This window comes from Passer domesticus, chromosome 2 (genome assembly GCF_036417665.1).
Source record: "Passer domesticus isolate bPasDom1 chromosome 2, bPasDom1.hap1, whole genome shotgun sequence".
Lineage (NCBI taxonomy): Eukaryota > Metazoa > Chordata > Aves > Passeriformes > Passeridae > Passer > Passer domesticus.
Genome location: NC_087475.1, coordinates 111,014,898 through 111,042,436, shown reverse-complemented (window position 1 = coordinate 111,042,436; position 27,539 = coordinate 111,014,898). Strand labels below are relative to the sequence as shown.

General features: G+C 39.9%; 1 protein-coding gene across 15 annotated transcripts in view; it reads left to right on the top strand.

The window, feature by feature from the left end:
• The window catches only part of ZPLD1 (zona pellucida like domain containing 1), a 105,093-nt gene that overhangs the window by 31,239 nt on the left and 46,315 nt on the right, over positions 1-27,539 (top strand). For 2 of the 15 annotated variants that reach the window (XM_064410636.1, XM_064410631.1), the window contains one exon: positions 16,819-16,939. The exons of 10 other annotated variants lie outside the window; for them this stretch is intronic. The gene's annotated coding sequence lies outside the window, so the exon portion shown is untranslated. Of the gene's footprint in view, positions 1-3,925; positions 3,943-5,269; positions 5,358-16,818; positions 16,940-26,377; positions 26,539-27,539 lie in introns of those variants that run through there. 3 more of the 15 variants (XM_064410634.1, XM_064410640.1, XM_064410641.1) reach the window with 3 other exon arrangements.

The window sequence follows — 27,539 nt, the reverse complement described above, 5'->3', positions numbered from 1 at the left end:
ACTGTTGTGTAGCAGGGGCTGTTGCTGCTGCAGCTAAATGTGAATTGCAAAAGCTGTAGGACTCTCAATATACCTTGTCCTCATTGCTGTTCTTCTGTATGTGTTACAAGGTGGGAGGCAGGCTTCAGCTCTGAATTTCCATCGCTTCCAGGATGAAGCTTATTCTGGGAAATCTTCAGCCAGCTGCTGAAGCTAGCTATGAGCCTCTTTTGCATGGTTAGCTTATGTGCCAGGATCCAGCTCTGGGTGTCTGTTATGATTATTTATTATTGTGGGTGAATGTAATCATTCTAGCAGGCTGAAGAGGCCATTTACTGTATATAATAATGGCTGATTTTATTTGTTGGTATGTTTTACTGTTATTAAAAACCCTCCCAGCAATGGATCTAGTGTTCTGGTATCAATCAAAATAAGACTGCGATGAGAAAAGGTTATTGCCCATGCAACACAGCTCTTCTTCAGCAGTATTTTTATTATGTATTTTTATACACATGCAGGTGGTAGTACATAACCTCTGGAAAATGTGCAATTAAACAGAGTATGTGCACTCTTTTCAGAAATCATGCCAATATGCCAATTTTGTCTGCAGTCATGTTTCTGGTAGTGGTTTCTCACAATCACCATAATAATTGAAAAAAAGGGCAGTGTTCTATATAATGGGGTTTATCTGGCATATTGAGCAGTAGTACACAGCTCAGTGAACCTGTGTGTAGCCAAATAACTCTAAGGTGTGGATGTAGTACTTGCTGCCTTGAAAATGAGCTAAAAATTGAGTTTGCTTTTAGCATAAGGGTAAGTCAGCAGAATGGGTGCTTTGTTTCATGTTTATCACTTGCCCTGTTGACCTCTAAAGCACCAGACAGGCAGCTGAAAGGGTATATTCCCCCCCACCCCCATATATTTGCTTTAAATAACAAAAAGCTTCATCTGGCTCCTGATATTTTGCAGCACTGTCAAGTCAAAATAGTCAAGTACTTCTAGCCAAAAAAATGTGGTGAGTTTCAGTAGTGCCATTGTGTTGCTGGTTTCCTGATCCAAATTGGTTTGATATTTAAGGCTGTCACAGTATCAGTGTGTAGGAGCAAACAGAGTGGGTCCCAATACAAAAGCTCACCTGTGGTATAAGAAATATAGAGTTTAAACATGTAGGTTTGGCTTGGATAGAGAGTGAAAAAAAGAACTGTCTCAGAATAGTACCTGTTGCATAAAAGATGTCAGCAGATGTCACCTGAAGTCTTTGATGGTTGATATTGATCTGTGTTACTTAAAATACTTATGATTTTGAGAGAATGGCATATGCAGTGGTGACAGCACTTCTTGGCACAAGAAATATCTGGATTTGAATTTTAGTTTGATAAAGGATTCCAAAATTTTTTGCTTAGGGTAGCAGATCAGTAGAAAGGACAGAAGGCAGATCGCACTGGAAACATTAGCTGGAAGTTAGACACTTCTTTTGGAAGCTGGTCTAGTCACAAGGATCCATACATCCAGAGATGCTTGGCTGTGTTTTGTGTTCAGTTTAGCTGTTCTAAGCACTGGACCACCCTAGGCTATGCAAGTGAAATCACACTGAAATCATTGCTTTGTCACAAAAAGTCTTAAGATTTTAATTCTTTGAGCTTAGCTTTTTGCTTCTGTTAAAAGTGGCCATCAGCTGGGGAGGAGAGGGGAGTGGCTGACTTGCCGTGGATTGGATTGAGTATTAAGTGATTGACCTTTGCAAGATTGTTTTTGGAAATATTTCTGAAGTAATACTCCCATCTTTGTTTCTTTCATTTTAGATCATGGCCTTGAAATATGCTCCCTGAATGCTCTCAGAAGCTTAGCTAGTTTTCATGTTGAAGCTCATGGAAAGTGGGCTCTGCCCATGTGGTCAGTTGTGATTATTCCTTGTTGTGGGTGAATGTAATCATTGTAGCACTGAGAGCTGTGTGCCTGTGTTGCTCATGTGCTGCAGTACCTTGACTTGAGCTACTTCTAATCCAAAGTCTGTTTTCCATGTTAGCTTGGCTTGAGACAACAAGCTGATATGGCACCTTGCAGAGATGTCAGTGTGCCACAGTATATAGCAATGATGATATCTGTCCCTGTAGCCTGGCTTACAATGCAAGAACTCTGTCTTAGGTGGGATTCTGTTTGTGAGGTGTGTCTGTAAATTCAGGCACCGCTGACTGGAAAAAAAAAACCCGTCAATTTCTAGCAAAGTACAGATTGCTAGCAGAGGTTGGCACTGAGGCAAGGAGCATTGGAGTTACTGTCAATAAAGTTTTTAAAACAATGGGACCTCCCAGAGTATTCACTATTTCTAGAAGACCTCAGGGTGAGTCCTTTGTTTTACCTCTCCCTGTACAGGTCTTTGTACAGGACCACTGTAGGAGTGGAGGTTACTAAAGGTGGAGAAGGACCTTGAGATTGCATGGGCCATCTTGTGAAGACAGAACGAACTCTCTGAGCCAGACAAGTGTGTTTTAGATGAAGACAGCTATACAACAGGTGCAGAGATGAATGGAAATGAAATTCGCAGTATTTACAGTGGTTTGCCTTCAAAATGGGAGAACTAAGTAAGCCTGGAAAGTGTGTTCTGGAGCCTATATTGCTGAGAAGTTACAGAAGATGATTATTGAGTGTACTGGTGCTGGATGTTAAATTTCCTGGGCTCAAAAGAACTGCAGGTAGCTTGGAAATGACAAATAGCTTGAGAAACCAAGAAAATTGTGCGTAATAGAGAGAAATAGCATAGAATAGAAGGGAAGAAGAAAAATATAGCTCAGCAGAACAAGTATGAGATACTTTGCTTAAGCTGGAACAATGAATTTCACAGAAGCAGGATGGGGGAGTAACTTAGTGGATATAACTCAGGGAGGGGAGTAAATCTGGTCTCCCCTACAAAAGAAGAGGTAGGGAATGGTAATTTATCACAAGTAGCATATGCATCAGTAGTGTTATGACACCAAAAAAAGAGGCAAATATATTACTAAAGTGTATAGCATACAGGATTACAGTCAATCAGATGTGCTGAGCAGACATACTGCTTCACACTGCTGTCCTGGCACTGCTGGTGCTCTGTGAGCTATTCTGTATGGAGTGTTCAGGAAAGATGTGATCTCCTGGGGACGCCCCAGCAGAGAGCACCATCAGAGAGCTCTGGCAAACTTTGTGACAGGTTGGAGCAAGCTGATGATGTTTGGCTCAGAACATGGCATTCCTCTTTAGAGTGTTGTAGAGGAGGGCAATGATGTGTTCCCTGTCCCTGTGGTGAGTACAATGAGACCTGATGGACCTGAATTGCTGCCTTTAGCTTAGGCAAAGCGTTAGGGGAAATCTGTGGTGATTAAAACGTAAAGGATGGGAAGAGGGACTTAGAGGGACTCGGCAACAGGAGGTATTCAAGAACAGAGTAAGCACCTGTCAAGAGTGACACCAGAAACACACGATCTCCCCGTTATTTGGGCTACCTTTGTAATTTTTTTATTTGAGCGCTGCCTCCATTTTTCATAATTTTAAAAAACTTGTTGGATATTCCCCCTCCCCCATTTGGAAACGCACCTCCACCCTTTCCCTTTGCAACCCATCCCTTTCCCACACAGCCGCCTCCCGCTGCTCGCCGCCCTTTCTCAGCCGCCGAGCTTGCGAGCGCCGCTCTCGGGGCCCTCCCCGCTGCTGTGGGACCCCGCGGGGCCCGGCTGTGCTTCCTTCCCCCTGCCCGCCCTGCCGAGCCCCCGGCGGGCTGCGGGGGCCGGGCCCGGCCGGGAGCCGCTCCCGGGAGCCGGGCGGGCGCCAGGGGCCGCTGCCGGGCCGGGAACGCGGGCCCGGAGAGGCGGCGGGGCCTGGCGTGAGGGTCACGGGCAGGAAACCCGAGCTGCTGCCCGACGGGGAAGCGCTGGAAGGGGTTTCCTGGGGCAGGGATGTGGTGGGCTCTGTGTTGACAGGCGTGTTCAATCAGTAAGAGGAGGCTTGCTGATTCCTGTCAGTTATTCACTTTCCAGACCTTAGAAAGCAGGAGCATGATCCCCTGGTCGTCCTTCAATCCCCTGGTCGTCCTTCACAGCCCTACTATTTTTTTTTTTTCCTCTTTTCTTGAAGATCCCAAGTTCATTACGAATGTCCCGTTTTTCCAATTAGCTGTCCAGGCCTCTGAGTGTTACATAGCTGTTGCGCCCCTTTTCACACCTTCATGTTTTAGACTTTTTCTGTCCCCTTAGAAGGAAACTTGAAGCATCCCTTAGGTGAATTTGAGAACTTGGTCATTGACAGAGTAAACTTGCCCTGTACTGGCCACCTCTGATGTGAATTCTTAATACTGAGCACTTGAATAGCTTAGCATGTGGCAATCTCAAATGCAATGTGACACGGTTAACTCCTATTGCTCAATATTATGAGAAGATGCAATTTTGTATGAGCCCCTTCAAGTCCTATCACCTTCTAAGCAGCTGGGAGCAAATCCTCAAGATTTATGCTGTTTTGCTTTGTTAGGTGGTTTTTCTTAGGAAGAATGTTTGGGATGTACTCCAGGTCTCTGAGAGCAGGATTTTGCATGGTTGAAAGACCTTTTGGTTTTACTGCAAACTGGTCCCACACTGCAAAGATATCTGCAAACTGTGTCATCCCTCTTGTTCCCTGCAAATGAAAGGAAGCATTTTGCTATTAATTCACTTTCAACTCCACTTAATATGAATAATAACGATCTCATTAAGGGCTGACAAACCTGTCTATTTTAGAAACTTTATTTTAACATGGGATGATTTAAATTTCCATAGATAAATTAGGTGTTAGCCTTGAGTAAGTACAAATTTGTAGATAATTAAATTCAGGATTAGTGAGAGAAGAGGTGAAAAATGGGGGTCAGATGCAAACCATCATGGGTCAGAAACCGTCAGTTTTGCTCTTGCATTTTTGTGCTGTTCAAAAAAAAGTTTTTGATTCACTGGTTAGAACAAGTTTCTAATAGTTTGGTGAACTGAACTACTCATTTCTAAGCAGTGTCTTATCTCAGCGACAGTGATAAATTCTCTCACTTAACTAAAATTTGCAGACTAAAAGGTTTAAATATATACTGAGCTTTATGGAAATGCTCCACAGACACCTAAAATAGGTGCAAGGAGTTCAATTTAGTTTAGGAAATGTGTATATTTATTAATGAATTAATGAATTTATTTACTTTTAAATAGGGGATATATTTCTTGAAATTAATTTGGGATTTCCTTATGGATGGTGCTGTAAGAATTAATGTCTGTTTCTTGTGCTCATTGCCTATTTTATTTTTTGGCAGCCATTTTGTATGGGTGATAAAATGGGGATTCAGCTTAAAGTGCTTTGAAATGGAACTGTTATTCTTGGAGTAAAGTAAAGTGCTTGAGGTAACATGCAAAATTCATGCAGCTTCATTGTTCAAGGAATGAGATAATAATTTATGAGAAGTGCAGGATTTAGTAGTTGTTTCACCCTCTGGCAGATTGCAGTGGTCCCCATCTTGAGAACTTTTTGTGTCATAGTTAAGGGTAAATGCTGGAAAATGTAAGTTTACACACTTCTGATCTGAGCAATGAAGAGCTTTATTTCTCACTGCTGGTGGAGCACCATTCATGCAAGTCTATATCTTATTAATACACCATTATAATGCTACTGTCAACCTATAGGTATTAAAATTTTTAAGATATCTAATCCTTCTTATGGATTTATTTTTGTTACATAAAAACCTATGTGACTGGTAAGTGTTTCAGTGGGAGTTACTTAGTGCCATGCAGAAGAGAAGTCTGGTGTAGGGGCCTCTCCTGTAGTTTAATCTAGGGGGTTTGGAGGGGACATCAGAGTCTAGAAAAACTGTCTTGTGCTTTGAGTAACAGAACTTTTAAGCATTGCTGAAATTGAGCCTAATGTATCGCTCTCCACTGCTGGAGCAACAATAACACAACCTGGAAGTAGCCTTTTAGCAGAGGAAGTAATGATAAAAGTAAAGCCAGGTCACAACATTTCTCCGAAGATACAATAGGGAGAGGGGTCTGGTGATAAGCAACTTGGTTGTATTCTCTGGGTAGAAGCGAGGAATGCTTTCATTCCTTGGGGAGCACTATGGACTAACACAGGCTTCAGCCTTTAGAGTTACCTGAGGTACATGGCTTTGGGACCTTGACTCTACACTAACTTTATATTCGTTGAATTCTCTGTAATTACAGAGTCCACACACCATTTCTGGTAACAAGAGATCAGTGAATTGAAGAGCCATCTTCAATTTTCATATTTACTTTTTCCCTTAGTGTTAGGTGTCCCAAAAGTGCAGAAAGGGGTTTGTTGTATGGGTCAGGCACCATGACAAGCATGGTCTTGTTCCTCTGAAGACCTCAGGCATACAGCTGGAATTTGGCTGTTTGCTGAGGTTTCTTTGGTTATTTTTAGAAAGAGGACATCCATCTTCTGAGATACTGAGACTTCATTCTGTGTCTTGAAGGGAGTAGGGGGCACATAAGGTTCCAACAGAGGGTTCATGAACCCCTACAGGAGTGAAAAAATATAACTGCTATCTTCCTTTGTTTCTGATATCCACAATTTTTATGACAAAAAGCTCATTTCTGTTCTGTTGGAAGAGCTGAACCTTTGCTTTAGTTGTCACTTAAAAAAGCCCTAACCAATGAACCAACCAAAAAAGCCAACCAGGCTGCTGCACCCCCCTTATTCCCACCCCCCCCTCAGTCTCTCCAATAAATAAAACCCTAAAAACTGAAATGCATTTTGCCACTGTGGTAACTTGCAGGTTGAAGATCATTGGAGTAGAGTGGGGAAAACCCCCATCACCTGCACAGTTTCTAGCAATTAATTTATTTTCTTGTAGGAGAAAGTGAAAAGTTTCCCACAAGATGTAGGGGTGGTAAGGAAAAATCAGTGCTCCACTACACATTTCCTAGAGGTATCAGTGACCTGGTTCCTCCTGCAATATTTCAAGATTTTAGGTGGGAATCTTCCCCTACTATCCTTCAGTTCCCAGTCCATCAGTGTAATGTCTACCGTAGCTTCCAAGTTTCTGCCCTTCATCATTATCTGGCTGTTTAAAAGGTGTGAACTGTGGAGAGTTACTGGGTGGCAGTTGTGTGGATGAGAGCTGAATTCCACTCCTTCTCCAAAAATCAGGAGCAGAAGCTGGTGAGTAGTAGTTAGCATGTACTGAGGGACCTGAACCTTGTCAGAGGCCCTTGAGAGAGGCACCTGGCCAGGGCAGAGTAACACAAGTAGTTGAAGGTGGGCAGGTGCCATTATCATAGCGCTGTGTTTGAGGATAACTTGTCCCATGTCTTGCTCCCCTGAGGATGAGAGAGCTGCAGGGGTGGCAGGAAAGAGTGGGAAAACTTCTCTTATGGGAATGATGATTCAAAGAGGAAATGCTTTTTAGAATGCACATCTCTGCTTCCTGCTGATGCTTTGTAGATGTATTCTGCAGAAGCAGTTTTACTTCTGGATTAGCTGTGCTTTTGTGCCCTTGTGATGACTTCCATATTTACAAATTTGGTGGATAGTCATTTTATGTCATTAGAATTACTGGAATCATATGTGGATATTGACCTTTTAAGATGTAGTGGAAACGAAGCAAGGGTACAAAACCAGTAAATTAGGACACCTACTTTTCATCACTTGTCTGGAGTTTCCATTGTGCTGTTTACAGCAGTGTAAGAAAATGAGAGTTAGAAACTAAATATATTTCTCTGTGATGGTACAGTTTGCAATAATTTAAGCACAGCCAAAATTTCCTGCAAATAAAGGAGAGGTTGAGGCTTATGAATTTACTTATTTTAAAATTGCTCCTGCGGTTGCAGTAAGTGCTTGGAAAGCAAGATGAGAACATTATTAGAAACTTGTCCCTTGGGGCACATCTTTTATAAGATTACCACTGGGAAAGAGCTGGTTGGGAGGGAAGCATTTAAACTGAAACAGCAAGGTCAAGAAATATTTTTCTAAGTAATACACTACTGAATGTCCAACCTGGTGCCCCTTCATTGTCACAAAGAAATCTTTTGATACGCAGAGTGCCATTTATTTCCAAAGTGCCCTGTCACCTCCCTGACTTGTACACTGGCAGGATTTTTCCTCTCTAATTTTTCTTAAGGCATTAGGCATAAGAGTCTCCAGCTGAACCTATTCAAACTGGGTGTTCTGGTGAACCAGGATGTACTTTTTGGCTTTTCAGCATTCTCTCCTTGGCCATTTATTGTCACATGGAGACCTTTCTTCATCTCACTGAGAATCCATACAAAACAGATTTTCTCTGTTTTCAGCAGCACTCCAGCTGTGAACGTCTCTAATAGGCTGTAGGATTGAAGAGGAAAGCAGGAAGAGTAGGCTGTGGGGAGGAAAGGAGGTGGTGAGACCTGTCCTTTGGTTTCTATGATTCTTTTTTAACTGGGTTTGGTCTTGTAACTTTTTTTGACTTTTGATGTTTTATTAAATCTGCAGAAAAGGTGATTGGGATTCCACTGAGATGCTGTAATTTCCTGCCTGTGGATATAAGGATTTGGATCTATCTTGCTCCAAGTGGTTTTTGTTCTGCATCTAAGGATAATCTTCTGTGGGATATGTGCTGGCTTGCAATGGACAATGTGATCCTCATTCTTTGTTTTTCAGTAAAGCAGTGCTTTCTGAGATGAAAACCTTTCCTGACAGCATGTTTTAAATATCTTTCTACATATTACCCTATTTTCTTTCATGGGGGTTGAAAAATATTTTTTAAGACATTTTTGGATTACTTTGCTCATTTAGTTTACTGAACCTCTGACCCCAGTCTGGGTGCTGTACAGAACTAGGTATGCTCTCATCAGGTTCTTTCAGATCTTGTATCTGTGAGGGTTTTTTTTTTTGCCTTTTCCTTGGAATTTCCTTATACTGAGGTGGTAGAACAGATCAGCGCCCCAGAAATGTCAAAACAGATGTAGAGTATCTGGGATAGCTCTGGGTTTTTTCCTCCCTTTCCTCAGTGAAAATGTTTTTCAGTTTTAATTATGAGCCCTGGATGTGCATCTTGAGATTTGCAGCATCTGGAGCATGCTGCAATGATTTCTGCTCTGTGAGAGGCATGCAAATAAGCGGCGGCTTAAACTTGCTCCCCGTTCCTACTGGTATCTGTGTCACTTCTGCATGCAGGCTGTCTTCTCAGCCCATACAAATATCTGCCTCCTTGTGTCAGTGTAAGAGACATATTTTCAGGCTCCCTTAGATTTCGAGGCAGAAGGATGGATTCTCTTAGGGGAAAACCTTACATGGCTTCAGTGGTTAACTTGAATTAAATGGGTATTTTCTAATTGGATAAACTCAAGTGAGTCATGCAGCTACATAAAATAGGGGAGGGAAGATTGGCACTGAAATGGTTTGTTTATTGCTAAAACCCATGGATAATATTCTTCATAGTACAGTTTTCACTCCCACTTCCCCATCCTGTCCATCACTTCATATATTGCCGAGGATAGCTCTAAATGGAACAGCTGTGCCATCTGCCTCCAAGATTATTTCAGTCCTCACTGTTTTGGGATACATTTCGTAAAGTGTATTGCACATGCAAACATTTAATTGAACAAATGGGAAGCCTCTCCAGTTAAGAAAGCTTTGCAAATGACAAGTAGTGTCCAATTTTCATTCTAATGGTTACTCTGGGGCTTTAAAATATGTGTGAATTCATCTAGCAGGGGCTGATGGTATATTGGAGGCAGATGGCTTGGTTCTGCAAAGAAGAAATGTAAGTGGCTTTTACTATAAATCTTATTTTTTTTTGGCAAAGGGTTGACACAATAAAGATGTGACTATTACTGAGAGTGCTCTTTAATAATCATACTACCTTATGTTTTCCCTCAAGAATATGGTTAACTGACTAGAAAAATCTATTCTGAATTTTTATGTTTAACTATAACAAACAGTTTAGGAACACCCTTTTCTTCCTCTAGGAACAAGATGGAAGAGTGGGCAGGTGATTAAACATAAGGCAAACACCAGACCCTGCAGAAACACTGCAACCTCTGGAAAGGTGTTGGACCTTGTGAGAACTGCAGCCTAACCATGCTCAATGTCCTTACCTATCCAAGGACTTTAAGACCAAGCTTAGACCTCACCTTCCCTGTAGATTCTCAGATTTTAAGGCAGTTAGGAAGTGGGCAGTCATAAATATTTGAAATGTTTCTCTTAAAGCTGTGCTGATGACCTTTGCTTTAGGCTTAAATGTCTTATACATCTTAATGCTCACGAAAGCTCAGCTGAGGATTTCTCAGTCATTTGGGCAGAGACAAGAGTTGCTGAATGCAATGGAGATGAACATACCTATGGCATGAGTAAAGGGGGAAGATCTTCAGAATTTTGATAGTGCTTGTCTGAATTTGCATTCAATGAATGCATGGAGCGAGGATGTCTGATGTAGGTTCGCTGTTGTCTGTGGCTTTAAGACACTTATGATACCTTAATGGAATAAAACATGAACAAGTATAAATTTGTCAGTAAACTTAACTGCACGGTAAGGACAGATCTTGTTAGCAGGAGCAGTAAGGGTGGGCACCCCAGGTTTGCATAACTGAGAATGTCTGTGTGTTTGCCATGAATTTGGTCAAAGCTGCGTGGTCATCACACCTTTCTTCTCAAGGTTTATTGAGCTGCACTTCTTCCCTGACATTTTCCCTCCAAAATAAATTCTTATCATTTTGTTTCATGATAGCTCAGGATTTGGATGTATGTATGTATTTTTGTGGATTCTGATGTTAGGATTGTAAAGATGTTACTTGGACAGTTTTCGGAGCTCTCTTTGGAAAGTTGTGAACAGCAGCTGAGCTCTGGAGTTCATTTAAAGTTTATCATAAAAAATAAAATTAAATGGGAAGAGAGAACTAAATATGCTACCTACCCTGGGGACCAGCACTTGACATTAAATACAAAGAAGACTGGAATTAAATCCTAAAAGTTGCAGTACCTATTGAAAAACCCACAACTACACACAACCTCCAAATAACAATTATCCAGTATAAAATCTGGGCTTATGTGTTTGAATTTGTATATTAATGAATACTTGCATATATCCTAAATACCAAAATATACTTGTCAGGGCTTCTTTTATAAGAACAGACTGGATTATTGAGTCTTCAAGAGGCATTTTTTCATTGAGACAGGTTTTACTAGAAAAGAAGACAGACACAATGAAACCTTGATAGACTCCTTAACTGGGGTAGTTTTGGCAGACACCAAGCTAGTGTTCATAAGCCTTCTCAGTGGTTCTAATTCTAGCTGTAATAAGCAGGTATTGACTTTGTTGTAATCAGCATCAAGATTCATTGACTGGAGAGGTAAACAGTGGTGAGAGCAAAGCCAGGGTCAATACAATCCTCAAGGGATGGTTAATCTCTGTGGGCTGAAAAGGAAGTCAGTATTGATAGTATTACATGATTCCAGTGTAAAAAATTCTTTTATATGCATGCACAAAGGAAAAGAGGAAGGATAATCCAGAAATGTAGTGTAGCTATTTCAATGGACCCTGTGTGTAGCATTCAGGTCATAAAAGTTGGTTCTTTTACTAATCATATTCTAAATGTCATTTTTTCTTGTGTTGCAGTCTGAATTTGGATCAAAAGCAAACGAAGGCTCTGAGACAGGGTGACAATTAGATGACACTGCCCAAGTGTTTTTTCCACTGGGTGGGCACAACCCTGACAAGTGCTAAATATTATCCTCTTTATGTACCTGACTGTTGGTGTTGCTGTCTTTGCTTACTGCCAAATAACTAGGGTGCTTGCTGGTTCTCAGGCTCGAGAGCCACAGTTGTTACAGCAAGGCAGGATCTACCTTAAAGCTGGCTGGTGAACTGGTCTGTGCAGACCACGTCTTCTGGTCAACCTTCCTAAACAATTACCTGACTTTTAACTGAGCCATGGTTTTGAATGGTGCATGGCTTTTTGTGTCCTCTTGCTCCCTGCTTGTCCCTCCCACAGCTTCTGTTCAGTTCTTCTTCTCTGGTCCATCTCTGTCTCAGCTTGGGTAGAAATCTTACAAACTAGCTTACTTGATGACTATTCCATAGTTTTGAATGCCATTTGAAAACAATGGTGAGCTTTTGGAGACCTTATTTTGGACGGGCTCTTGCAATTCATGATTTGTACAGTACAGCAGTAATATGGCACAAAAGAACCATGTGGTCACAGGAATGCCAAATAACTGCTTACGAATGTCTGCAAAATGTGAAGTCTTGCCTTTGTCCTAGGGAGGTCAGTGGTCTGAAGAGTGCTTCTGGGCTTCAGAAACAAAAGCAAATCCATTTTGAGAGCCCCCTGTAGCATTTACCCTGCTGCCTGTGTCTGAAATGGGATTGGCCTTCTGATGAAGCACCCTGCCAGCCCTGCTGCTGTGGTTCATGAGTCACATTTCTTGATGTGCTTTCTGAGGGAATACTGCCAGCTCCTAGACAGCTAGGTAAAGATGGCCTTTCAGTAGAAAACAAAATTGGCTGTTCCTGATTTGTGATTTGTTATTCCTCTTGTATGGGTATAGCAGCTTAAAGTTTCACTCATTCACTTGGGGAGTAGAAATAAAGATGTGTGACTTGGGAACCTGCTCAAACACATTGGATAATAGGGAACAGTAAAAGTGAACAAGCTCGCAGGCAAACCCTTAAGATGAATTTCCTTCATATAAATTATGCAGTGAGTAATTTGCACACAGCAAAGATACTTGTAAAGGATGGATTTGGTTTTGAATGACTCAACAAAGTAAACATAGATTTGGAAACACTGGCCCACTTACTCAAAAAAAGTAAGTGGACTGACTCTTCTCTCTTAGGATAGTCTGCAAGTTTCAAAATTCACATGTTTTTAGAAATATATCAAGCTCCTCTTTTTGCACTTAGTAACATCTACTTATCTACCCATCAGTCTACAAACACATGCACTTTTTTCATTAAAAAAATTTAATTCAATTCTTAAATAGAAAATAACTCTTAAATAGGAATATAACTTGTGATGTAGATAGAAATGCTTTACATATGCTGTATTCAGATATATGTACATACAACAAAAATATTGAGGTAATTCTATAAAATACATTTTTAAAAGTATGTGTCAATAATAAAAAAGGAAATACTATCTTTTCCACCGTTATTTGTCCCGGCTGTTCATCTTCAAACAGGCTTTCTGTAGGTATAACATCCTAGTAGGACATGTTTTGAAAAGTGAAATTAGCTTCAAGTGTGGCTCTTATTTGGTATTATTTCAGGTTTATCATGGTACAGGATGGAATTAGATCAATAAAATTAGTTTAATATGGTGGCAATGTGGTTCTAGCTATTGTAAACGTTGCCAGCTCCTGCTGTCCTTTTAGTCCCACCCCATTGTAGTGGTCTCCAGCTACCTGTTTTTCTTCAAGAGAGAACTTCTATCTAGAAAAACTTGCTTTCTTGGCTCTTTAAACGTTAAAGCAATATTTTTGTGCCATACACTGAAAATTCCACAAAACGTGAGCCAGACTACGGAGAGGTAGTTTTCCTTGATTTTCTACAAGTTAATTTCCTTCGCTGAATGTTCATCTCTGGACTTCAAGGTAGTTTTCCAGCATGGGCGATTATTTTCAATCCAGCCTTCTTATCAGAAGTTGGGTAGAGCTCAGAAAGACAGACTGTTTTGTCTCTTCAGTGCTGTCCCAACCCAGAGATTTTCCTAAAATGAAATGTTGCATCCTATATTGAAAAGCGCAAAGAAAGAGGGCACTACTATTTATCTAGATGTATGATAGAAACAACTGTAGCTAGATAAAAACAATGAAATAATTGAATATTTACATCCAAAATTAATACAGCTGAAAAGCAGGAGCTGCATAATTGTGACTAACTTTATTAAACCTAAGGTTTCCAACAGTTTTGTTGAAAAGAGAAAAAGAAGGAATGATACTTCTGCAAAATATTGAGGCTTTTGGTGTTGTGGTGGTGGTTTTTTTTTTTTTTTTTTTTTTTTTTTTTTTTTTTTTTTTTAAATTAAGAGAGGGGGTTGCTTGTTTTCATGTAGCTCTTTGAAGTAGTTTCCTGACATTCTGTAGTCATGGGATTATATCCCAAAATGAAGAAAAAAAACCCCAAAAAACCTACTATCATGTTAGGGTTTCCGTTGTCTGACATCTCTATTTAATAGTAATAATGATAATCTCTGTTACAATTTCTACAGAAATTAGGCAATTCCTCTTTCATAAGATAGAATTAATTTTGTTTTAGGCAAGGAAAAATTGAGCATAATAGTGATCATTTATAGAGAATTCCAACATTTAGGAGTAGGTATTTTACTGACAAGAAGATATTTAAAATAATTTGATAGAAAATACTTAAAAAGCCTTATGTAAAAAAGCCTTATGTAAAACTTTGTAGGCAGGAAACTGTAGCCCTTGTGCTCATTGCTATGTTTGCATATTGTGCGTGCTATAAATTGTGAAATATGTGTCCTCTTAATCTGTCATGCGAATATTGATTTGTCAAAAATTGATTGGCAGCCCATCACAGATTCATGCATCTACTTTTTACCACAGAATGGTAGCACAGTTTTGTTTGAAAGATTCTTGCACAATCCAAGTTTCTTTTTTTCTCTAATACAAATGAGACTGAGATATGTAAAACCTGGTAAAAGGGAAAAAGTGCTTTTTCTAAAAGCCCAATATTTCAATGCAAAGTGTTCATTTGTCCCAGGAGCTACTTGCTGGAGATTTTGTTGCTGTTAGAACTGAATGGATGTTTCATTTCTAGGCTCACAGCAATGGACCTAAAGAATGTTGCACCATCATGACTGTGTAAGTCACACATGTGGCACTGGACTAAAAAATTCATGTGCTGAGCTCAATGTTAAACAGCTTCTACCCTCTGAATTCCTCACATTTGCTTTTAAAGTACATACTATCCATTTTATGTAAAGAGCAGATGTGCACTTCCAACATATGGTGCAATCAGAAAAGTCCAGAGGACAGTAGAGTACACATCACCCATATTTTATTAGGGTTTGGAGCATATTGATAGCACATAGAGCAACTCTCTCAACTTTTACGTGTGTTGCTTTGGAATGTCCCATCTCTTTTCTTGCAAATTACAGTTAGAAGTTGGTAACAGTTTCACATTACTTCCACTTGGCAGAGACTTTGCTGTTTCCAGGTTTCACCTACTTGTGTTCTTCATGATAGAAATTCAGTAGCTATAGATATCTCCCTGCCTGTCTCTTCCCTTGTTTTAACTTTTGAAACAATGTAAGAATTTTTTTTTCCTATGTGAAAGCCAGAAATAGTTTTATTCTGTTAAGTTCTCTTGGACTTCCCTCACTTCTGAGTTTCCTTCAGGCACTGAGGGCAGCCTAAGGGTATTGTAGGTCTTGTAAGAGCCCTGTTGTCTGAATTCAGCTTTGTTGTACTTTGGTGGCAGCAGTCAGTACCAAAGTGGGTAAGATGTATTGCCCACATTGCAGGCTGTGTTTATAGTGTGTTAAATCTAATTCGGGATCCTTTAGTCATGAAAACCTCCTGTTCTGCCTGCGGGCTAAAATGTTATCCAAGTATTTTTTTTTTTAGTTTATCCACATCAGAGACTGATCAGACTTCTGCCCTTGCTAGCTTGTATTTGTGGCTTCCTCCTGTGCCCTTCACAGTGAGAAAAGCAGTGTAAATTTGTTCTCATCCTGAGGCAACATTCACCTGGGTATGCCTATCTGTTCCTGATCCAAGATCTTGGAATAAGAAGTCTTCATTAGGACTCGGAGGTTGGAGAAGATTTTCACTGAAGAACTCTCTCGTTGTTCAATCCATAAAAGTGGCCAGAAGTCAAAAAAGCTCAGTTAAAGTTGAAAAATAATCCGTATTTCCATGGAGTTTTGATTATACCATGTATCTGTTCTTCACAGGTACTGAGCAGTCCAAATACAGTTGGCAAATGAGGTAACTTCCAATGCTGTCTGATCAGAAAGCTTCTGAATAATGACCCTGTAAACACATGGAAACTCAGTAAAAAGATTGTTTGCAGTCTCTCACATGTGGGCATTGCCAAATGCTGGGGCTAAATGAAAATAACTGGCAGCTGCACGCAGAGCTGTTTCCTCATCATAAACATATGGACAGAGCTCCCAGAGGAGAGTAGAATGCAGTTTGTCAGGGTTTGAGATGACCTTGTTGATTTCCACTTGGGAAAGTGGATCTGATTTGGCTTCTCTGCCCCTCTTTTATTTTGTTCCCACTTGCCTCAGAGGGTTAAGCTGGGGGGACCAGAGAATCGTGTATCATGACTTGCTGCCCTCTTGGTGTAACTGCAGGAGGTCAAGGAGACAAGACTGCCTGCAAAGCTCCTTCTGCAATGCCTGTGCACTGCTGTCTGTTCTCTGTGTGCCTCTGCACTTGGCTCTTGCAAGCACTAAATAGCTGTGACAGACTGATGAACAACCAGAAGAGCAACCTGTGGGCAAAGGCTGGTAACTAAACTCCTGCCCTGGGCCTTCTGCTCATATAAGATGGGAACTGGAGGAATAATAGCAGAGACTCCAGGCTCTTGTGTGTCCCCCACCCCCCAACTTATGCATTGTCTTTGAAACACTGAAAAGGGATTTCTGGGGCCTTGTCTGAAATATGATTTCCCTCCTGTCCATTACCCAGGTACTGCTATTACATGTGTATCAATTTTCATCTTTCTTTCTTTTTTTGTAAACCCCCTTTTATTATTGGGCATTTCTTTCTGTCTCATCTTATAGGTGTGTGGTGGGAATCAACTAGCCTTTTGTTTTCTGCAGATGGAAGGAATATGATACCAATGTAATTTTCTGGTATGTTACCAGAATTAACATATTTCCTTCTCTGCCTCTTCCCCAGTGTTAGAAGAGTGATGGAAGTGTTTTGCCTTGGTTCTCTAAATCTGTGGCAGGAGGCATCAGGGAGAAGTATATAACTGCATGTTCTGCAATGGCACAAAGCTGAGAGAAAAGCTGCAAGGGTAATGTTCTGTCCTTAATCTAATAATGTTCCTTGTTCAGTATTAGTAGAAAATTACTCTTTCTTCATTCCTTCATATTGCTCTGTAATAAACAACAGCATAATACTGAAAATATCAAGTAATTTAGTAAGTTGAGGTTTTGTTGCAGATAATGGATAACTATGCACAGGAGTATAGTAAGTCTTGAATGACAGTTTTATTTGATTACCAAGCCTGAATGCAATGTTCCACGGCACTGCTTTACTGTAACACCCTGTCATGATGTAGGGAGTCTGACTGCCCTCAGATCTGGTCGAACAGTTCCCATTCTGTGGCCTCCTGTCTCATCAAAACTGACAGACTATACCCCAGCAGTGCTTGGGTGGAACCTCTGGAGAAGATTTATGTACAATAGTGAGAAGTTCTGGTAGACTCAAAACCACCATCCCCACCTAGTTCAAACCAAAACAAAGTCTCTGAGACAGTGCTAAAGAAGTTAAGGTTTGATGCAGTTTCCATTTTCAGGTGTGATGTACTGCTCAGACTCATGCCAAATACTGAGCCATTAAAATAAGTTCTGTGGTTTCACGTATTTTCTTTTTTTTTTTTTAAATTAAATTAAGGTTTTTTTCAGGTATCCTTGCATTTTTCCTTGGTTTCATTGTAATGATCACTGAAGTGGTTTCTAATGGAGTAGAAAGATGGCAAAGTACTTTGTTTCCATTAGAATGTCACAATTATTTAATAATAATTTTGCAGACACAGATAGGCAGATTGAATGTATTTCTTCTCTCATGCCCATTTTTTCCATTCATCCTCTTACCACCGTGCTACTTTGGCAGGGTGACTTTGAGCAAAACAAGAAGACATTTGCCAGCTTTCTAATGAAGCACTGACACTGTCCTTTAATCCTGCCCTGAGAGAAGTCATGGTATTTTGCTTTTGTTTGATAGGAGGCAGCCAAATGTTGTGACATTTTGTGATGTGTGGGAGTGGGAATGAGATTTTGTCCTTAGGCACTGAATTAGTTAACTGTTACATTTGTTTTGCAGTCAATAAAGTTCAGTCTGGGTTTGCTGAACACCCTATGGGTGTGGAAGGGGTTGCAGTTCAGGTAGTTTGCTGTTTTCTTTGTGGAGATTGTCAGTTTTACCAAAGATTGTATTGCACATGATTACTTTGTTGGGTTTGTTCACAATTTGCTGATTTCAATTTTTAGATTTTTTCGTAAGAAGGTTTTTAAATTATTTTTTGATTCCTACATTTACACATATTTTAAGGAGGTATAAAGTTAAATGGGTTTCCAATTATGTTTTTTGGGTTTTTTCCCCTGGTTCTACCTCTTTGACAGAGATCCTGGGACAGGTGGAACTCTTCTCAATTATAAGATAAATTGCTGGAATGCTCTGTGCTAAAGATTGAAGCCATATAAAACTACTTTGCTGGAACACCACAAGGACAAGTGGTGTTACTATTTGCTTGTGCTAGAGAGAAAGATTTGAGGCTCTAGAGGTCATTTGGGATATGCTCCTAACACTACTGTCAACTCATAAGACTGAGTAAAAACAACGTTGGATCAGGATCACGTTTTTTCAAAGGGTGCTGTAAATGGTCAGAATAGGGGCTTCTCTGTATCCCAACCAGTGGATATAATTTATTTTGACTTTCAAAAGGCTTTTGTTATACACATTCATAGAAGATGGCTTGGGCAAAATGTGAGAGGAAGGGGCCCTTTGAGAGAAGGAACAAAGGCTGAGAATAAATAGCTAATTCTCAGTGTGGAGGGAGGTTAATAGTGGGGCACACCAGCTAAGATCTTGAAAGGAGTACTGGGAGATCAGAGAAGCTGTTTTAGAGAGTCCATCACCTACTCTTTAACATCTTATTCACCACTGAAGCTAACTTACACTTCTAAGGAAACTTCTTTTGTCTCCCTAATTAGACTGAACGTTAAAAAGCAGCTGGAACTTCTGCAGCTAAACTGAGGCCAAGTAGATGAATATTGAAGTTTCAGGGTCCTGTGAAGGCAATATAAATACAGTGTGATGAGGGCACTTGTTAGGTAGAGCCTTCTCTCAACACTTGTTAAGGGAATGCAAGTTTGCAGGATTTGATTCATGTTTTATAATTCTAGAAAAGGCACTTAATAGGGACAACCAGCTAAACTTTTTATTTCTCTTTGAAGAAGGTGTTTCTATACTGTTAGGCCCAATAACATCTCTTGACAGACACCAGCTGTTATATTGTGTGTTTTACTGGTTGATTTATTTAGATCACATCAGTGCATTGAGCAGCCAGTGAGGAGACCAGTAATATGCAGCCTGTGGGTACAGACCACAGATGAGAATTTTGCTCTAAGGAACTGTAAGTCAACATGAAAAAAGGATGAGCATCACCTTTTATTTATCCACTTCTGTGGATTTCTCTAATGTGGCTCATTTTATACATAATGAGGCTCATTTTCGCAGAATGCTGTGCTTGAATTATGCATGTCATGTGTTTGAGGAGAAGAGATAAGGACTGGAATGAAGTAAGGAATAGAACCTGATTTACTTCTGGTCCCTTTAGATTTGAATAATACTTACTAAGTCAAGTATTTGGCCCTAATTCACTTGGCAGAATGAGCTCTCTGTACTAAGGCAATGTGCTATATATACCTCAATGTCCTTTATTTGCAACCAGCTATTAATGTACTGCAGTTGAGTAAATAATACACAATTAGGGATTCATCCTGCAAATAGAATCTTGTTTTTCTCCTTTGGAAAATACATGAGCAGTACAGTCATCTTGGCACCAAGATCTGCTTAAGTGTAACACTTGCTTTTTGCAAATAAATTCTTAAATTCTTAATTAAGAACTTAAATTCTTAATTTAAGAATTTAAATTCCTAATTAAATCCTTAAATTCTTATAAAATCCTTAAATTCTTTTTTTTCAACCGTATCTGCTAGTGTGACTCAGTGGCATAAACATATTGGAAAGTGAATTAAAAAAATGTGGTCAAAGGAAGTCTATCTATTTTGAGACTTTAACATATGTATATATATATATGTATTAAAGTTCTGTATATAGTATTCACACAGATCTTAACTTACTGTTCTTTTACTCAGGGAATTGCTGAAGTTATCATCTCTGTGAGGTATTTGGTAATATGCTGCCTAAATTAAAACCTGCTTTGAGAATGGTATATTTTTTTATCTAATGTGTATTTTTGGTCAGAAACTGTCTCCAGAATGCAGTCAATTAGAGATTGTCCTGATGATGTAATGGCTATTGGCTGCCTGAGGAGAAGGGGGGTGGAGGTGACAGAGCACTGCATGTACTCCACTCTATTGCCTGCATTTCATCAAGGCTTTTAATCAGCTCTTGCTCACCCCCTTTTTTCTCAGAACATCAAACTGATTTTAGAAAAAAGTGCTAAGCCGGGAAGAGAAATCCATTCTTTGTTCTTGAGAAGGTGACAGTGAGCACAGACATGATCCCCTTTTCAAGTGCAGGTAGAATTTCTCTAACACGGCCAGATTTGTTTATAGTTAATAATGTGATGGGGGCAGGACATGGCTAAACTGTGTCCATGTCACTTCAAGGGATTAAATTGTGCCCACTGAAATGAAGTGCACAGCTTGCTCAGAGGAGGCAGGATGTGGACCTGAGTGATGGAGAAGCTGGTATTACATGTGAGACTGTCAGGCAGAAAGCCACTGTAGCATTAAGTGTTGATTTTTAAAAAGCTGGATTTAATGAGTTAAGTCTTGTGTCTAGGACCTTGGTAATGGACTCCTTTTCCTCCTTTGGGTGTTTGGTGTGTAAGGTGGATGCCTAATAGGTACAAACAACACCTGCACAGATGTAAAGACAGCAGGCTTTTATTTTTTTGGGTCCATCCTTAAGCAATGGATAAAAGCATCCATAAGCACAGAGAGCAAAATTCAGATATTCAACAAATACTATCCATTCAATTAAGCAACAGGAGGAGTTTTAGCTTAATTGTTAAATTTCCTTATGACTTTGGGTTTAAGTCACCTTCTGTTACTTTCCCTTGGTTCTGTTGCATGTAGATGCAATATCTTATGTTGGAATGGCTGAGGAGTCTACTAAGACCATCTGACCTGTATTATAGAGAGCTGACACACATCAGAATTCTAAGTTGTGTCTTTGGTGCCAGTAATCTACACAACCCCACAGGCTGTGACTGCATTAAATTGCTATGATTTTTGACAGAAGAGACCTTGTTTGCATAAATCCTGTGAATACCAATGGGAGTGTGATTACAGCTTTAACAAAGGGAGAGGTTGAATACAAATTTGGGAGGGCCAGAAAGTGTTTAGTATCTCTTATTGTTTTCATCAGAATTCTAAATCTTATTCATGCTGGTGACTCTGATCTTTATATCAATGCACAAAAAGAGAAGAACAGAGGAGCAGAAAGACTCTTCTCTTTTGACTGAAACACTGATTTTGTTATCGTGTTACCAATGACTGTCCATTTGGGATATTATTCAAGCACAGAGATCAGTGCTGGCATTTTGTAAGAGCACTTAAATGTTTGGAATACATTTTCCCTTGAGGGAGATAACCTACTGCAAAAAAGTTAGATTCAAAAGAGGAGATAGAGAAGGTGGGATTTTGCTTTGCACATTGATGCTTGCTGGCAGAGCAGTTCTGCCTTAAGCTTAAAGCTACTTGCATTCTTTTGTAGCCCTCTATACTTAATAGCTGGGTTCTGTTTTCTATGTCAGGTTTTGTTCATGAAACAAATTGGCAATTAGCCACTGGCTGAGGCAACAAAGCATATTTGTTTGAGATTAAATGTGGTGATTGGGATGTGTCTTGCTATTTGGTTTCTTTTGAGATCAAAAATACCAGGCTTGTGGGGTTTTTAACCAAATAGGTGAAACAGACTTCTTATTATACTTAGACTATCCCTTCAATTTTATTTTCTGTGTCCCTTATTGCCTCTTGTTGCTTCAGGGGTGGTAGGGGTGCCTTCCAGACAGAGCGGAACAAACCTGAGAAGTGGGCCCACAAAAGCCTTGTGACATTCAACAAGACCAAGAGCCAGGTGCTGCATCTGGGTTGGGGCAATCTCAGACATGAGCCCAGACTGGTAGGGGAATCGGGAGCAACCCTGTAGAGAAGGACTAGGGTCTTTTAATGGATGAAATTCTGAACATGAGCCAACACTGTGTGCTCACAACCTAGAAAGTGAACCACATCCTGGACAGTATCAAAGGCAGTCTGGCCAGCTGGTGTAGGAAGGTGATGCTCCCCTCTGTCATTGTGAGAACCTCACCTGGAGAACTGCAGCCAGCTCTGGGGTCCTCAGCACAAGAAAGATTGGAGTGAGCCCAGAGGAGTGCTGGATGATCAGAGGGGTGGGGAACCTCTCCTCTGAAGAGAGACAGAGTTGGGATTGCTCAATCTGGAGAACAGGTGATTTCAAGGAGGTATCATTGTGGCCTTCCAGTAACTACAGGGGGCTTTATAAAAAAGAGGGACAGCAACTTTTTACGTGTGCATATAGTGAGAGGACAAGGGGAAATGGTTTTAAACTAAAAGAGAAGACATTTAGGAAGAAGTTCTTTAATCTGATGGTCATGTGGCACTGGCACAAGTTGCCCAAAGAACTTTTCCATATACCATACAGGCACAGGATTTAGATGGCCTTTTCTAGTTTTGATCATTGGTTGATTAAAGTTGTTTAAGAACTGTCCTGACTGCCTGGAATGTTCCATATGCAAAATTACTCTCCATATAGGCAATGTAATGGTATACTTAATCATAAGTACATAAACCTACTGACATAGATTTTTCCCATGGACTTACACAAATGGACTGGGTCTATTTCTGTCTTTTTTCCCTGCTTATCTTCCTTCTCCACCTTTCCAAGCTAGAAGAGCTGCCAACAAAGGACATTTCTTCTTAAAGGAATAAGATTTGAATAATTAAAATAACCTTTTTAAGAACTACCATGGGTCATTAAATAGCACTGTAGAGAAAACAGAAATATAAATAGCATTATTGGTTTATGCTTTTATCAATACATACTGCCTCAGAAGTGAGCACTTTACTTTAGGTCATCAGTTTTGACAACCCCAAAGAAAGAGTTGTTAAATGAATGTTCCTAATCAATAATGTAGGGTTTCTAGGTATACATCTTTATCTTAGTTACCTTTTTTGTGCCAAGTGTATGGAGTGCCATAGGTAGCAGCTCATGTACTGCAAAGGAAATACAAATAGTATTGATCTTATCCAGTTTCTCCAGTGAATGTGCTGCTCTGTGCTTTCATATTTTCTCCAGCACTGTCACTCACATAAATGCTATTACGGGATCATAAGCACAGGAACAAGAATACTTTTAATGCCAATTGCCAGTCTAACAGCAGGGTGCAGTTGTGTTCTGTTGTCCAGTGCTATTTTTGTCACAACACTGACAAAGATGGATACTTCAGCAGTGCTCCTGTGGGCTCCAGCTGATGCAGAGGTGCCTAAATGAGAATGGGCAATGTAAAGGACTGGAGAGTGTGTGATGCATGTGTGTAGGAGTGACAGAAGGCCGCAGGAGGTGGGAGGGAGTTGAGGAGAAAAGTCCTGCCTTTTCCTGCCTTGCCAGTTCCTTAGTACCAAAATCCTGTTGTCTTTAGGTGTCCTTGCAGCTGTGGAAGAAGCTGGACTGCAGCACTGTGCTGTGACCCCTCTTTGTGGTTGCACAGGTTACATGATAGCAGTTTGACATAACAGCAGGTGCCTCACTGGTTACAGGAAAATGACAGATTGCTGTCCAAATATTTCACTGTATTAGTCCAAGACTTGTTCTGTGTGATATTTCAAAGCAAAATGATCTTTGAAACTATTCTTGCTCTTCTTTTTTGCTTTCCAAACAGAATGATGTTTATAACTAAGGAAAAGTTGGTGTCCTCTGTTATATTAAAAATAAAAAAAAAAGATTAGGAATATTGAAGTAACTCATGTCTTGCTGCTCACTTACTGCTGTCTTTTCTCAGATTGCTTCAGAATTAAGATGGTGCTATTTCTAAATTATTTTCAACTTTACTGGAGTTACTAAAACTGGAGTTTTAGAGCTGAATATCAGCTATTTGCAAGTTCCTAGTTTTGACTTTCTTGCTATACAGTGACATGGCTAAAATGTCACTGTACAACCTCCATGGCTGTTTGGGGTTCATTCTGATTCCCAGTGGAAAACTTATGCCCTAACATGCTGTCACCTATTTAATACCTCGGCTTTTATCTGGGCCTCTCTAAGCAATTAATCAGGAATCACTTAAAGGAAGTCAGTGAAAACTTGCCACAGTACTTTATCACATGTTGGTTTGAGTAGCACTCATTTGTGAAGGGAATTCTCCTATTCTTCACATTTTATTTGCTTTCATAGGAATGAGAGCCACGAATATCATGTGAAGCCTAGATCCTAACACAAACAAATAAATTAAGGCCCCATGGCCAGCATTCTTTTCTCTCTGATCTTCTTCCATTTCCATAGTTTGCAACATAACACTTTCCACACACCCGATTAATACTCAGATTTTAAAAGTTGAATCTTGCAGATTTTCAGCTCTATACTCAACAAACCCAAACCAACCAAACAACAACAACAAAATATATATATACATAATCAAACCAAATGAAGCATCTTGAATTTCTGCTTTCTGTAGCCAAAAGTAGCCAAATGATGGGCATCAATATTTAGCTTGCTAGGGGAGACTGGTGTTTTCTGTAGGCAGAATGAAATTAGTGATTAATGAGTTTTTCTTGTGTGCAGATACTGGGGCTGCCTAAATATATGGAGGTTAATCATGGGAGATGTTGAAATAAATAAAAAAAAAATAGTGTACAAACATCACCACTGTTTCAGGGAATGAATGGGACCAATGATATGCTGGATCTTTTCAAATTCTAAGTGGTTGGTTATTACATTTAATGGCATACTTGTTTCACCTTGTTACTAGGTTTTATGGAGCAATACTTTTAATAAGGAATGAGTATATAGCAAACATTCTGTAACTTGAATTTGTCTAGTTTTGATTTGAAATGTTGCTTGTATAAGCCCCTATTGATAGGCATGAAAGCAGATATTTATTTTCCATTTGTTTGATGAAATCAAGGGACTTGAGGAATGTGCTTCAGGTCAAAACTTGACCATCATGTCCAAGCCAAGTGTGAAGCATGAATACGGCTTGAAAATAAGCAGTGGAGAGAAAACATGATTGGGGGTTTGCCTTGCAGGGTCCCTGCTGCATTAGAGATAGTGTTTCTCACTTATTTGCTTTTTTTTTTTTCATGTGAGAGCTTGCAAAGGGGCCCATCTTGTCAACTTCTTGGCAGGGCTTTTGCCTGGTCCCTCTGTGGGTTGAAGATATGCATCTGGCCCAATCCCCATTAGCTAATGGGAAAAAAAAGAAACGCTGTCTGTGGGTCTTAGCCCTGACAAATCAGGTTCTGAGTGCCTGCCTGAACTCAGTAGTTACCTTCCCAGCTCTGGATCTCTGGAGCTAGGATCTTCCCGTGGAAACAATCATCTGCTTTGGCTGGCACTCAACTTATACTGAATTGCATGAGACCAGCATGAGTGGTCTTGAGTGGTCTTTCAAAGCATGAGAGCTGTGAAAAGCTACTTACACAGGAGGTAATGTTTTCTTCCTCCTTTCCTTGTGGAAGGAAATAGTGTCCTCTCTTTGCAAGCATCTTGAAAAGCCTTGGGAAAGACCTTGCAAATGTTGGCTTTGTCTTCTGTATTTAGGAGCAGGAAAAAGGAGGGGAAGGAAGCTGTCCTTCCCCTCCTGCTCTGACTGTTGGAGGGGAAATACAGCTTATAAATAATGAAACACTGGATACTTACATGAGGCGTGACATAAACACCTTTCTCTGCCTATCTTGCAGGTGAACAGTATTGTGGATTTTTGTTTTACTCCTAAGGAAAAATGGGGGAAAGACCCCAGAGGTGCCAAGACTATATTACAGCCTTCACACCTTGTGGCAAATAGTAATGGCTATAGACACTTCAGGTTACACAAAGGCTGTGTCATTTCTTGCTGGCATGTGGCACAGCTATCATTTCTCTGCTTGGGCAGCGCTGTCTCATCAATCAGTGCTTGTGCTGTTTGCCCAGGCTGGGAAAAACATATTGTAATAATGACAATAATAATAGCAATCAAAATAAGAGGGCTGCTAGAGGAGCATGATGGGCCCTCCTGTTGAGAATACATTGTAAACATATTGACAAATGGAAATGTACTTCAGTCCATTTAGTGCTCTGTTTCCTTGAATACATTTTGATGATATAGGACTGCCATGTCTTGTGTGGAGTGGAGAGTTGCTTCATGTTTTGTTCCATTTATGTGTGCTGTAATTATGAAGTGGAAATAGAATTTCAAGTTGTCTCTCACCTGGGGTATGAATCTTCTGCTCAGTGCAGCTGAATGCATACATGCTTGTTTTCACAGAACCAACAAAAAACTACATTAAAAGAGTGTTAAGGCTGTGAAATAAGTGTGGAGAGTAAGAGATGAGGAGGAATCTCCAGCCCAATGATGTGGGGTTTAAAGGAATATCAGGCTACTGAACCACACTCCTCTGCTACTCAGCAGAAGTTTAATACTTGGGGGTATGTTTCTGTGCTTATTTCATTACTTGAATGGATTTTCCCTGGTATTTAAAGTCCTATGTCAGCTGATACTGGCGGGCTGGTGCTTCACTGGATATTCTATCCTTTCTTATTCTTTGAAATAACAGAAGGCAAATACTCTTGTGAAATGACAAGGGTGTGTAGGCAGTGGCTCCCATGCATAAGAAACACATGTAAATTTATTCATATAAGCTTGTACTTGATGTTTACATTGTATAGTTATATACATCTATTCAGTTTTTGTAATTGGCTATTGTCAACCATATGTTTGTATGTAAAGAAATACATGCTCTTTACTGACCACTGTAGGTTTTTTTTCAATAGATTGTATTGTGAAAGGAACCTGAATAAGAAGAACCTGGCCTTCAAAATAGCTGCTTGAAAATGTGGTGATTTTTATCCAAGAAATTTAAAGTATCCCATAATGTACCTTTCTAGTTAATGTAACTGTCAGAATTCTGTCTGGAGTTGTTGCTGTTCACTGCACATGTGGTATTGTGTATGCAACTCCAATGGAAGATCCTGATTTAAGAAAATTGAATTAGCCTCTCTTATGGGGCTAATAGTGCAAATTGTGGTATTTCTATCATATGGAAGTCTTTCAAGTACAGTTTCACAAATGGAAAAATAGTATAGCATTGTAAATTAGGCATGTTTTGACAACTGCTTTTGGGTTTACAGAATTAATTTTGAGGCTTGGCAGGGCTTTTCTTTGCATTTTGAATGTTTGTTCTTTTCATGTATTCTGCCTGCTTGAGAGCACAGTTGTTCCTAGAAGTTAATGGAATTTAAACAAACACAAATGCAGTAAGATTTTTCTAGTTAATTTTCCCAATTCTACTTCTAGATAAAGTGTATCAAAATTCAGGATATTTGTTCATAATATATTTAAGTTATCTGAGCCTCAAATATCTTCGTATTTCATAATGAAGTACAATTTTTTGAATCAGGTTTTTTCATCTTGTCCTTTTTGTCTCTAA